Here is a 14,536-nt window from a genome sequence, read left to right on the forward strand (position 1 = left end):
TCCTTGCCAATATCTCTCTTTTGCAAAGAGCTGCGCATTGGAAAATTTAGGGCTATGTCGTGTAGATGATGGCCTAACAGGAGGCTTTAAAATGTTCTTTCTAGTGTCCTTCGTTTGGGAGAAAAATGCAAAGGTACAAGACAGCTTTTCCTTGCCAATATCTCTCTTTTGCAAAGAGCTGCGCATTGGAAAATTCAGGGCTATGTCGTGTAGATGATGGCCTAACAGGAGGCTTTAAAATTTTAATTCTAGTGTCCTTCGTTTGGGAGAAAAATGCAAAGGTACAAGACAGCTTTTCCTTGCCAATATCTCTCTTTTGCAAAGAGCTGCGCATTGGAAAATTCATGGCTATGCCGTGTAGATGATGGTCTAACAGGAGGCTTTAAAATTGTCTTTCTAGTGTCCTTCGTTTGGGAGAAAAATGCAATGGTACAAGACAGCGTTTCCTTGCCAATATCTCTCTTTTGCAAAGAGCTGCGCATTGGAAAATTCAGGGCTATGTCGTGTAGATGATGGCCTAACAGGAGGCTTTAAAATTTTCTTTCTAGTGTCCTTCGTTTGGGAGAAAAATGCAAAGGTCTTGTACGACAGCTTTTCCTTGCCAATATCTCTCTTTTGCAAAGAGCTACGCATTGGAAAATTCAGGGCTATGTCGTGTAGATGATGGCCTAACAGGAGGCTTTAAAATTTTCTTTCTAGTGACCTTCGTTTGGGAGAAAAATGCAAAGGTACAAGACAGCTTTTCCTTGCCAATATCTCTCTTTTGCAAAGAGCTGCGCATTGGAAAATTCAGGGCTATGTCGTGTAGATGATGGCCTAACAGGAGGCTTTAAATTTTTAATTCTAGTGTCCTTCGTTTGGGAGAAAAATGCAAAGGTACAAGACAGCTTTTCCTTGCCAATATCTCTCTTTTGCAAAGAGCTGCGCATTGGAAAATTCAGGGCTATGTCGTGTAGATGATGGCCTAACAGGAGGCTTTAAAATTTTAATTCTAGTGTCCTTCGTTTGGGAGAAAAATGCAAAGGTACAAGACAGCTTTTCCTTGCCAATATCTCTCTTTTGCAAAGAGCTGCGCATTGGAAAATTCAGGGCTATGTCGTGTAGATGATGGCCTAACAGGAGGCTTTAAAATTTTCTTTCTAGTGTCCTTCGTTTGGGAGAAAAATGCAAAGGTACAAGACAGCTTTTCCTTGCCAATATCTCTCTTTTGCAAAGAGCTACGCATTGGAAAATTCAGGGCTATGTCGTGTAGATGATGGCCTAACAGGAGGCTTTAAAATTTTCTTTCTAGTGACCTTCGTTTGGGAGAAAAATGCAAAGGTACAAGACAGCTTTTCCTTGCCAATATCTCTCTTTTGCAAAGAGCTGCGCATTGGAAAATTCAGGGCTATGTCGTGTAGATGATGGCCTAACAGGAGGCTTTAAAATTTTAATTCTAGTGTCCTTCGTTTGGGAGAAAAATGCAAAGGTACAAGACAGCTTTTCCTTGCCAATATCTCTCTTTTGCAAAGAGCTGCGCATTGGAAAATTCAGGGCTATGTCGTGTAGATGATGGCCTAACAGGAGGCTTTAAAATTTTCTTTCTAGTGTCCTTCGTTTGGGAGAAAAATGCAAAGGTACAAGACAGCTTTTCCTTGCCAATATCTCTCTTTTGCAAAGAGCTACGCATTGGAAAATTCAGGGCTATGTCGTGTAGATGATGGCCTAACAGGAGGCTTTAAAATTTTCTTTCTAGTGACCTTCGTTTGGGAGAAAAATGCAAAGGTACAAGACAGCTTTTCCTTGCCAATATCTCTCTTTTGCAAAGAGCTGCGCATTGGAAAATTCAGGGCTATGTCGTGTAGATGATGGCCTAACAGGAGGCTTTAAAATGTTCTTTCTAGTGTCCTTCGTTTGGGAGAAAAATGCAAAGGTACAAGACAGCTTTTCCTTGCCAATATCTCTCTTTTGCAAAGAGCTGCGCATTGGAAAATTCAGGGCTATGTCGTGTAGATGATGGCCTAACAGAAGGCTTTAAAATTTTAATTCTAGTGTCCTTCGTTTGGGAGAAAAATGCAAAGGTACAAGACAGCTTTTCCTTGCCAATATCTCTCTTTTGCAAAGAGCTGCGCATTGGAAAATTCATGGCTATGCCGTGTAGATGATGGCCTAACAGGAGGCTTTAAAATTTTCTTTCTAGTGACCTTCGTTTGGGAGAAAAATGCAAAGGTACAAGACAGCTTTTCCTTGCCAATATCTCTCTTTTGCAAAGAGCTGCGCATTGGAAAATTCAGGGCTATGTCGTGTAGATGATGGCCTAACAGGAGGCTTTAAAATTTTCTTTCTAGTGACCTTCGTTTGGGAGAAAAATGCAAAGGTACAAGACAGCTTTTCCTTGCCAATATCTCTCTTTTGCAAAGAGCTGCGCATTGGAAAATTCATGGCTATGCCGTGTAGATGATGGTCTAACAGGAGGCTTTAAAATTTTAATTCTAGTGTCCTTCGTTTGGGAGAAAAATGCAAAGGTACAAGACAGCTTTTCCTTGCCAATATCTCTCTTTTGCAAAGAGCTGCGCATTGGAAAATTCAGGGCTATGTCGTGTAGATGATGGCCTAACAGGAGGCTTTAAAATTTTCTTTCTAGTGACCTTCGTTTGGGAGAAAAATGCAAAGGTACAAGACAGCTTTTCCTTGCCAATATCTCTCTTTTGCAAAGAGCTGCGCATTGGAAAATTCAGGGCTATGTCGTGTAGATGATGGCCTAACAGGAGGCTTTAAAATTTTCTTTCTAGTGTCCTTCGTTTGGGAGAAAAATGCAATGGTACAAGACAGCTTTTCCTTGCCAATATCTCTCTTTTGCAAAGAGCTGTGCATTGGAAAATTCAGGGCTATGTCGTGTAGATGATGGCCTAACAGGAGGCTTTAAAATTTTATTTCTAGTGTCCTTCGTTTGGGAGAAAAATGCAAAGGTACAAGACAGCTTTTCCTTGCCAATATCTCTCTTTTGCAAAGAGCTGCGCATTGGAAAATTCAGGGCTATGTCGTGTAGATGATGGCCTAACAGGAGGCTTTAAAATGTTCTTTCTAGTGTCCTTCGTTTGGGAGAAAAATGCAAAGGTACAAGACAGCTTTTCCTTGCCAATATCTCTCTTTTGCAAAGAGCTGCGCATTGGAAAATTCAGGGCTATGTCGTGTAGATGATGGCCTAACAGGAGGCTTTAAAATTTTAATTCTAGTGTCCTTCGTTTGGGAGAAAAATGCAAAGGTACAAGACAGCTTTTCCTTGCCAATATCTCTCTTTTGCAAAGAGCTGCGCATTGGAAAATTCAGGGCTATGTCGTGTAGATGATGGCCTAACAGGAGGCTTTAAAATTTTCTTTCTAATGACCTTCGTTTGGGAGAAAAATGCAAAGGTACAAGACAGCTTTTCCTTGCCAATATCTCTCTTTTGCAAAGAGCTGCGCATTGGAAAATTCAGGGCTATGTCGTGTAGATGATGGCCTAACAGGAGGCTTTAAAATTATCTTTCTAGTGTCCTTCGTTTGGGAGAAAAATGCAAAGGTACAAGACAGCTTTTCCTTGCCAATATCTCTCTTTTGCAAAGAGCTGCGCATTGGAAAATTCAGGGCTATGTCGTGTAGATGATGGCCTAACAGGAGGCTTTAAAATTTTAATTCTAGTGTCCTTCGTTTGGGAGAAAAATGCAAAGGTACAAGACAGCTTTTCCTTGCCAATATCTCTCTTTTGCAAAGAGCTGCGCATTGGAAAATTCAGGGCTATGTCGTGTAGATGATGGCCTAACAGGAGGCTTTAAAATTTTAATTCTAGTGTCCTTCGTTTGGGAGAAAAATGCAAAGGTACAAGACAGCTTTTCCTTGCCAATATCTCTCTTTTGCAAAGAGCTGCGCATTGGAAAATTCAGGGCTATGTCGTGTAGATGATGTTCTAACAGGAGGCTTTAAAATTTTAATTCTAGTGTCCTTCGTTTGGGAGAAAAATGCAAAGGTACAAGACAGCTTTTCCTTGCCAATATCTCTCTTTTGCAAAGAGCTGCGCATTGGAAAATTCAGGGCTATGTCGTGTAGATGATGGCCTAACAGGAGGCTTTAAAATTTTCTTTCTAGTGACCTTCGTTTGGGAGAAAAATGCAAAGGTACAAGACAGCTTTTCCTTGCCAATATCTCTCTTTTGCAAAGAGCTGCGCATTGGAAAATTCAGGGCTATGTCGTGTAGATGATGGCCTAACAGAAGGCTTTAAAATTTTAATTCTAGTGTCCTTCGTTTGGGAGAAAAATGCAAAGGTACAAGACAGCTTTTCCTTGCCAATATCTCTCTTTTGCAAAGAGCTGCGCATTGGAAAATTCATGGCTATGCCGTGTAGATGATGGCCTAACAGGAGGCTTTAAAATTTTCTTTCTAGTGACCTTCGTTTGGGAGAAAAATGCAAAGGTACAAGACAGCTTTTCCTTGCCAATATCTCTCTTTTGCAAAGAGCTGCGCATTGGAAAATTCAGGGCTATGTCGTGTAGATGATGGCCTAACAGGAGGCTTTAAAATTTTCTTTCTAGTGTCCTTCGTTTGGGAGAAAAATGCAATGGTACAAGACAGCTTTTCCTTGCCAATATCTCTCTTTTGCAAAGAGCTGCGCATTGGAAAATTCATGGCTATGCCGTGTAGATGATGGCCTAACAGGAGGCTTTAAAATTTTCTTTCTAGTGACCTTCGTTTGGGAGAAAAATGCAAAGGTACAAGACAGCTTTTCCTTGCCAATATCTCTCTTTTGCAAAGAGCTGCGCATTGGAAAATTCATGGCTATGCCGTGTAGATGATGGCCTAACAGGAGGCTTTAAAATTTTCTTTCTAGTGACCTTCGTTTGGGAGAAAAATGCAAAGGTACAAGACAGCTTTTCCTTGCCAATATCTCTCTTTTGCAAAGAGCTGCGCATTGGAAAATTCAGGGCTATGTCGTGTAGATGATGGCCTAACAGGAGGCTTTAAAATTTTCTTTCTAGTGACCTTCGTTTGGGAGAAAAATGCAAAGGTACAAGACAGCTTTTCCTTGCCAATATCTCTCTTTTGCAAAGAGCTGCGCATTGGAAAATTCATGGCTATGCCGTGTAGATGATGGTCTAACAGGAGGCTTTAAAATTTTAATTCTAGTGTCCTTCGTTTGGGAGAAAAATGCAAAGGTACAAGACAGCTTTTCCTTGCCAATATCTCTCTTTTGCAAAGAGCTGCGCATTGGAAAATTCAGGGCTATGTCGTGTAGATGATGGCCTAACAGGAGGCTTTAAAATTTTCTTTCTAGTGACCTTCGTTTGGGAGAAAAATGCAAAGGTACAAGACAGCTTTTCCTTGCCAATATCTCTCTTTTGCAAAGAGCTGCGCATTGGAAAATTCAGGGCTATGTCGTGTAGATGATGGCCTAACAGGAGGCTTTAAAATTTTCTTTCTAGTGTCCTTCGTTTGGGAGAAAAATGCAATGGTACAAGACAGCTTTTCCTTGCCAATATCTCTCTTTTGCAAAGAGCTGTGCATTGGAAAATTCAGGGCTATGTCGTGTAGATGATGGCCTAACAGGAGGCTTTAAAATTTTATTTCTAGTGTCCTTCGTTTGGGAGAAAAATGCAAAGGTACAAGACAGCTTTTCCTTGCCAATATCTCTCTTTTGCAAAGAGCTGCGCATTGGAAAATTCAGGGCTATGTCGTGTAGATGATGGCCTAACAGGAGGCTTTAAAATGTTCTTTCTAGTGTCCTTCGTTTGGGAGAAAAATGCAAAGGTACAAGACAGCTTTTCCTTGCCAATATCTCTCTTTTGCAAAGAGCTGCGCATTGGAAAATTCAGGGCTATGTCGTGTAGATGATGGCCTAACAGGAGGCTTTAAAATTTTAATTCTAGTGTCCTTCGTTTGGGAGAAAAATGCAAAGGTACAAGACAGCTTTTCCTTGCCAATATCTCTCTTTTGCAAAGAGCTGCGCATTGGAAAATTCAGGGCTATGTCGTGTAGATGATGGCCTAACAGGAGGCTTTAAAATTTTCTTTCTAATGACCTTCGTTTGGGAGAAAAATGCAAAGGTACAAGACAGCTTTTCCTTGCCAATATCTCTCTTTTGCAAAGAGCTGCGCATTGGAAAATTCAGGGCTATGTCGTGTAGATGATGGCCTAACAGGAGGCTTTAAAATTATCTTTCTAGTGTCCTTCGTTTGGGAGAAAAATGCAAAGGTACAAGACAGCTTTTCCTTGCCAATATCTCTCTTTTGCAAAGAGCTGCGCATTGGAAAATTCAGGGCTATGTCGTGTAGATGATGGCCTAACAGGAGGCTTTAAAATTTTAATTCTAGTGTCCTTCGTTTGGGAGAAAAATGCAAAGGTACAAGACAGCTTTTCCTTGCCAATATCTCTCTTTTGCAAAGAGCTGCGCATTGGAAAATTCAGGGCTATGTCGTGTAGATGATGGCCTAACAGGAGGCTTTAAAATTTTAATTCTAGTGTCCTTCGTTTGGGAGAAAAATGCAAAGGTACAAGACAGCTTTTCCTTGCCAATATCTCTCTTTTGCAAAGAGCTGCGCATTGGAAAATTCAGGGCTATGTCGTGTAGATGATGTTCTAACAGGAGGCTTTAAAATTTTAATTCTAGTGTCCTTCGTTTGGGAGAAAAATGCAAAGGTACAAGACAGCTTTTCCTTGCCAATATCTCTCTTTTGCAAAGAGCTGCGCATTGGAAAATTCAGGGCTATGTCGTGTAGATGATGGCCTAACAGGAGGCTTTAAAATTTTCTTTCTAGTGACCTTCGTTTGGGAGAAAAATGCAAAGGTACAAGACAGCTTTTCCTTGCCAATATCTCTCTTTTGCAAAGAGCTGCGCATTGGAAAATTCAGGGCTATGTCGTGTAGATGATGGCCTAACAGAAGGCTTTAAAATTTTAATTCTAGTGTCCTTCGTTTGGGAGAAAAATGCAAAGGTACAAGACAGCTTTTCCTTGCCAATATCTCTCTTTTGCAAAGAGCTGCGCATTGGAAAATTCATGGCTATGCCGTGTAGATGATGGCCTAACAGGAGGCTTTAAAATTTTCTTTCTAGTGACCTTCGTTTGGGAGAAAAATGCAAAGGTACAAGACAGCTTTTCCTTGCCAATATCTCTCTTTTGCAAAGAGCTGCGCATTGGAAAATTCAGGGCTATGTCGTGTAGATGATGGCCTAACAGGAGGCTTTAAAATTTTCTTTCTAGTGTCCTTCGTTTGGGAGAAAAATGCAATGGTACAAGACAGCTTTTCCTTGCCAATATCTCTCTTTTGCAAAGAGCTGCGCATTGGAAAATTCATGGCTATGCCGTGTAGATGATGGCCTAACAGGAGGCTTTAAAATTTTCTTTCTAGTGACCTTCGTTTGGGAGAAAAATGCAAAGGTACAAGACAGCTTTTCCTTGCCAATATCTCTCTTTTGCAAAGAGCTGCGCATTGGAAAATTCAGGGCTATGTCGTGTAGATGATGGCCTAACAGGAGGCTTTAAAATGTTCTTTCTAGTGTCCTTCGTTTGGGAGAAAAATGCAAAGGTACAAGACAGCTTTTCCTTGCCAATATCTCTCTTTTGCAAAGAGCTGCGCATTGGAAAATTCAGGGCTATGTCGTGTAGATGATGGCCTAACAGGAGGCTTTAAAATTTTAATGCTAGTGTCCTTCGTTTGGGAGAAAAATGCAAAGGTACAAGACAGCTTTTCCTTGCCAATATCTCTCTTTTGCAAAGAGCTGCGCATTGGAAAATTCAGGGCTATGTCGTGTAGATGATGGCCTAACAGGAGGCTTTAAAATTTTCTTTCTAGTGACCTTCGTTTGGGAGAAAAATGCAAAGGTACAAGACAGCTTTTCCTTGCCAATATCTCTCTTTTGCAAAGAGCTGCGCATTGGAAAATTCAGGGCTATGTCGTGTAGATGATGGCCTAACAGGAGGCTTTAAAATTTTCTTTCTAGTGTCCTTCGTTTGGGAGAAAAATGCAAAGGTACAAGACAGCTTTTCCTTGCCAATATCTCTCTTTTGCAAAGAGCTGCGCATTGGAAAATTCAGGGCTATGTCGTGTAGATGATGGCCTAACAGGAGGCTTTAAAATTATCTTTCTAGTGTCCTTCGTTTGGGAGAAAAATGCAAAGGTACAAGACAGCTTTTCCTTGCCAATATCTCTCTTTTGCAAAGAGCTGCGCATTGGAAAATTCAGGGCTATGTCGTGTAGATGATGGCCTAACAGGAGGCTTTAAAATTTTAATTCTAGTGTCCTTCGTTTGGGAGAAAAATGCAAAGGTACAAGACAGCTTTTCCTTGCCAATATCTCTCTTTTGCAAAGAGCTGCGCATTGGAAAATTCAGGGCTATGTCGTGTAGATGATGTTCTAACAGGAGGCTTTAAAATTTTCTTTCTAGTGACCTTCGTTTGGGAGAAAAATGCAAAGGTACAAGACAGCTTTTCCTTGCCAATATCTCTCTTTTGCAAAGAGCTGCGCATTGGAAAATTCAGGGCTATGTCGTGTAGATGATGGCCTAACAGGAGGCTTTAAAATTTTCTTTCTAGTGTCCTTCGTTTGGGAGAAAAATGCAAAGGTACAAGACAGCTTTTCCTTGCCAATATCTCTCTTTTGCAAAGAGCTGCGCATTGGAAAATTCAGGGCTATGTCGTGTAGATGATGGCCTAACAGGAGGCTTTAAAATTATCTTTCTAGTGTCCTTCGTTTGGGAGAAAAATGCAAAGGTACAAGACAGCTTTTCCTTGCCAATATCTCTCTTTTGCAAAGAGCTGCGCATTGGAAAATTCAGGGCTATGTCGTGTAGATGATGGCCTAACAGGAGGCTTTAAAATTTTATTTCTAGTGTCCTTCGTTTGGGAGAAAAATGCAAAGGTACAAGACAGCTTTTCCTTGCCAATATCTCTCTTTTGCAAAGAGCTGCGCATTGGAAAATTCATAGCTATGCCGTGTAGATGATGGTCTAACAGGAGGCTTTAAAATTTTCTTTCTAGTGTCCTTCGTTTGGGTGAAAAATGCAATGGTACAAGACAGCTTTTCCTTGCCAATATCTCTCTTTTGCAAAGAGCTGCGCATTGGAAAATTCAGGGCTATGTCGTGTAGATGATGGCCTAACAGGAGGCTTTAAAATTTTCTTTCTAGTGTCCTTCGTTTGGGAGAAAAATGCAAAGGTACAAGACAGGTTTTCCTTGCCAATATCTCTCTTTTGCAAAGAGCTGCGCATTGGAAAATTCCGGGCTATGTCGTGTAGATGATTGCCTAACAGGAGGCTTTAAAATTTTAATTCTAGTGTCCTTCGTTTGGGAGAAAAATGCAAAGGTACAAGACAGCTTTTCCTTGCCAATATCTCTCTTTTGCAAAGAGCTGCGCATTGGAAAATTCAGAGCTATGTCGTGTAGATGATGTTCTAACAGGAGGCTTTAAAATTTTCTTTCTAGTGACCTTCGTTTGGGAGAAAAATGCAAAGGTACAAGACAGCTTTTCCTTGCCAATATCTCTCTTTTGCAAAGAGCTGCGCATTGGAAAATTCAGGGCTATGTCGTGTAGATGATGGCCTAACAGGAGGCTTTAAAATTTTCTTTCTAGTGTCCTTCGTTTGGGAGAAAAATGCAAAGGTACAAGACAGCTTTTCCTTGCCAATATCTCTCTTTTGCAAAGAGCTGCGCATTGGAAAATTCAGGGCTATGTCGTGTAGATGATGGCCTAACAGGAGGCTTTAAAATTATCTTTCTAGTGTCCTTCGTTTGGGAGAAAAATGCAAAGGTACAAGACAGCTTTTCCTTGCCAATATCTCTCTTTTGCAAAGAGCTGCGCATTGGAAAATTCAGGGCTATGTCGTGTAGATGATGGCCTAACAGGAGGCTTTAAAATTTTATTTCTAGTGTCCTTCGTTTGGGAGAAAAATGCAAAGGTACAAGACAGCTTTTCCTTGCCAATATCTCTCTTTTGCAAAGAGCTGCGCATTGGAAAATTCATAGCTATGCCGTGTAGATGATGGTCTAACAGGAGGCTTTAAAATTTTCTTTCTAGTGTCCTTCGTTTGGGTGAAAAATGCAATGGTACAAGACAGCTTTTCCTTGCCAATATCTCTCTTTTGCAAAGAGCTGCGCATTGGAAAATTCAGGGCTATGTCGTGTAGATGATGGCCTAACAGGAGGCTTTAAAATTTTCTTTCTAGTGTCCTTCGTTTGGGAGAAAAATGCAAAGGTACAAGACAGGTTTTCCTTGCCAATATCTCTCTTTTGCAAAGAGCTGCGCATTGGAAAATTCCGGGCTATGTCGTGTAGATGATTGCCTAACAGGAGGCTTTAAAATTTTAATTCTAGTGTCCTTCGTTTGGGAGAAAAATGCAAAGGTACAAGACAGCTTTTCCTTGCCAATATCTCTCTTTTGCAAAGAGCTGCGCATTGGAAAATTCAGAGCTATGTCGTGTAGATGATGGCCTAACAGGAGGCTTTAAAATTATCTTTCTAGTGTCCTTCGTTTGGGAGAAAAATGCAAAGGTACAAGACAGCTTTTCCTTGCCAATATCTCTCTTTTGCAAAGAGCTGCGCATTGGAAAATTCAGGGCTATGTCGTGTAGATGATGGCCTAACAGGAGGCTTTAAAATTTTAATTCTAGTGTCCTTCGTTTGGGAGAAAAATGCAAAGGTACAAGACAGCTTTTCCTTGCCAATATCTCTCTTTTGCAAAGAGCTGCGCATTGGAAAATTCAGGGCTATGTCGTGTAGATGATGGCCTAACAGGAGGCTTTAAAATTTTAATTCTAGTGTCCTTCGTTTGGGAGAAAAATGCAAAGGTACAAGACAGCTTTTCCTTGCCAATATCTCTCTTTTGCAAAGAGCTGCGCATTGGAAAATTCAGGGCTATGTCGTGTAGATGATGGCCTAACAGGAGGCTTTAAAATTTTCTTTCTAGTGACCTTCGTTTGGGAGAAAAATGCAAAGGTACAAGACAGCTTTTCCTTGCCAATATCTCTCTTTTGCAAAGAGCTGCGCATTGGAAAATTCAGGGCTATGTCGTGTAGATGATGGCCTAACAGGAGGCTTTAAAATTTTCTTTCTAGTGTCCTTCGTTTGGGAGAAAAATGCAAAGGTACAAGACAGCTTTTCCTTGCCAATATCTCTCTTTTGCAAAGAGCTGCGCATTGGAAAATTCAGAGCTATGTCGTGTAGATGATGGCCTAACAGGAGGCTTTAAAATTATCTTTCTAGTGTCCTTCGTTTGGGAGAAAAATGCAAAGGTACAAGACAGCTTTTCCTTGCCAATATCTCTCTTTTGCAAAGAGCTGCGCATTGGAAAATTCAGGGCTATGTCGTGTAGATGATGGCCTAACAGGAGGCTTTAAAATTTTAATTCTAGTGTCCTTCGTTTGGGAGAAAAATGCAAAGGTACAAGACAGCTTTTCCTTGCCAATATCTCTCTTTTGCAAAGAGCTGCGCATTGGAAAATTCAGGGCTATGTCGTGTAGATGATGGCCTAACAGGAGGCTTTAAAATTTAAATTCTAGTGTCCTTCGTTTGGGAGAAAAATGCAAAGGTACAAGACAGCTTTTCCTTGCCAATATCTCTCTTTTGCAAAGAGCTGCGCATTGGAAAATTCAGGGCTATGTCGTGTAGATGATGGCCTAACAGGAGGCTTTAAAATTTTCTTTCTAGTGTCCTTCGTTTGGGAGAAAAATGCAAAGGTACAAGACAGCTTTTCCTTGCCAATATCTCTCTTTTGCAAAGAGCTGCGCATTGGAAAATTCAGGGCTATGTCGTGTAGATGATGGCCTAACAGGAGGCTTTAAAATTATCTTTCTAGTGTCCTTCGTTTGGGAGAAAAATGCAAAGGTACAAGACAGCTTTTCCTTGCCAATATCTCTCTTTTGCAAAGAGCTGCGCATTGGAAAATTCAGGGCTATGTCGTGTAGATGATGGCCTAACAGGAGGCTTTAAAATTTTAATTCTAGTGTCCTTCGTTTGGGAGAAAAATGCAAAGGTACAAGACAGCTTTTCCTTGCCAATATCTCTCTTTTGCAAAGAGCTGCGCATTGGAAAATTCAGGGCTATGTCGTGTAGATGATGGCCTAACAGGAGGCTTTAAAATTTTAATTCTAGTGTCCTTCGTTTGGGAGAAAAATGCAAAGGTACAAGACAGCTTTTCCTTGCCAATATCTCTCTTTTGCAAAGAGCTGCGCATTGGAAAATTCAGGGCTATGTCGTGTAGATGATGGCCTAACAGGAGGCTTTAAAATTTTCTTTCTAGTGTCCTTCGTTTGGGAGAAAAATGCAAAGGTACAAGACAGCTTTTCCTTGCCAATATCTCTCTTTTGCAAAGAGCTGCGCATTGGAAAATTCAGGGCTATGTCGTGTAGATGATGGCCTAACAGGAGGCTTTAAAATTATCTTTCTAGTGTCCTTCGTTTGGGAGAAAAATGCAAAGGTACAAGACAGCTTTTCCTTGCCAATATCTCTCTTTTGCAAAGAGCTGCGCATTGGAAAATTCAGGGCTATGTCGTGTAGATGATGGCCTAACAGGAGGCTTTAAAATTTTAATTCTAGTGTCCTTCGTTTGGGAGAAAAATGCAAAGGTACAAGACAGCTTTTCCTTGCCAATATCTCTCTTTTGCAAAGAGCTGCGCATTGGAAAATTCAGGGCTATGTCGTGTAGATGATGGCCTAACAGGAGGCTTTAAAATTATCTTTCTAGTGTCCTTCGTTTGGGAGAAAAATGCAAAGGTACAAGACAGCTTTTCCTTGCCAATATCTCTCTTTTGCAAAGAGCTGCGCATTGGAAAATTCAGGGCTATGTCGTGTAGATGATGGCCTAACAGGAGGCTTTAAAATTTTAATTCTAGTGTCCTTCGTTTGGGAGAAAAATGCAAAGGTACAAGACAGCTTTTCCTTGCCAATATCTCTCTTTTGCAAAGAGCTGCGCATTGGAAAATTCAGGGCTATGTCGTGTAGATGATGGCCTAACAGGAGGCTTTAAAATTTTAATTCTAGTGTCCTTCGTTTGGGAGAAAAATGCAAAGGTACAAGACAGCTTTTCCTTGCCAATATCTCTCTTTTGCAAAGAGCTGCGCATTGGAAAATTCAGGGCTATGTCGTGTAGATGATGGCCTAACAGGAGGCTTTAAAATTTTCTTTCTAGTGTCCTTCGTTTGGGAGAAAAATGCAAAGGTACAAGACAGCTTTTCCTTGCCAATATCTCTCTTTTGCAAAGAGCTGCGCATTGGAAAATTCAGGGCTATGTCGTGTAGATGATGGCCTAACAGGAGGCTTTAAAATTATCTTTCTAGTGTCCTTCGTTTGGGAGAAAAATGCAAAGGTACAAGACAGCTTTTCCTTGCCAATATCTCTCTTTTGCAAAGAGCTGCGCATTGGAAAATTCAGGGCTATGTCGTGTAGATGATGGCCTAACAGGAGGCTTTAAAATTTTAATTCTAGTGTCCTTCGTTTGGGAGAAAAATGCAAAGGTACAAGACAGCTTTTCCTTGCCAATATCTCTCTTTTGCAAAGAGCTGCGCATTGGAAAATTCAGGGCTATGTCGTGTAGATGATGGCCTAACAGGAGGCTTTAAAATTATCTTTCTAGTGTCCTTCGTTTGGGAGAAAAATGCAAAGGTACAAGACAGCTTTTCCTTGCCAATATCTCTCTTTTGCAAAGAGCTGCGCATTGGAAAATTCAGGGCTATGTCGTGTAGATGATGGCCTAACAGGAGGCTTTAAAATTTTAATTCTAGTGTCCTTCGTTTGGGAGAAAAATGCAAAGGTACAAGACAGCTTTTCCTTGCCAATATCTCTCTTTTGCAAAGAGCTGCGCATTGGAAAATTCAGGGCTATGTCGTGTAGATGATGGCCTAACAGGAGGCTTTAAAATTTTAATTCTAGTGTCCTTCGTTTGGGAGAAAAATGCTAAGGTACAAGACAGCTTTTCCTTGCCAATATCTCTCTTTTGCAAAGAGCTGCGCATTGGAAAATTCAGGGCTATGTCGTGTAGATGATGTCCTAACAGGAGGCTTTAAAATTTTAATTCTAGTGTCCTTCGTTTGGGAGAAAAATGCAAAGGTACAAGACAGCTTTTCCTTGCCAATATCTCTCTATTGCAAAGAGCTACGCATTGGAAAATTCAGGGCTATGCCGTGTAGATGAAGCACTAACAGGAGGCTTTAAAATTTTAATTCTAGTGTCCTTCGTTTGGGAGAAAAATGCAAAGGTACAAGACAGCTTTTCCTTGCCAATATCTCTCTTTTGCAAAGAGCTGCGCATTGGAAAATTCAGGGCTATGTCGTGTAGATGATGGCCTAACAGGAGGCTTTCAAATTTTCTTTCTAGTGTCCTTCGTTTGGGAGAAAAATGCAAAGGTACAAGACAGCTTTTCCTTGCCAATATCTCTCTTTTGCAAAGAGCTGCGCATTGGAAAATTCAGGGCTATGTCGTGTAGATGATGGCCTAACAGGAGGCTTTAAAATTTTCTTTCTAGTGTCCTTCGTTTGGGAGAAAAATGCAAAGGTACAAGACAGCTTTTCCTTGCCAATATCTCTCTTTTGCAAAGA

This window comes from Pseudophryne corroboree, unplaced genomic scaffold (assembly GCF_028390025.1).
Source record: "Pseudophryne corroboree isolate aPseCor3 unplaced genomic scaffold, aPseCor3.hap2 scaffold_743, whole genome shotgun sequence".
Classification (NCBI taxonomy): domain Eukaryota; kingdom Metazoa; phylum Chordata; class Amphibia; order Anura; family Myobatrachidae; genus Pseudophryne; species Pseudophryne corroboree.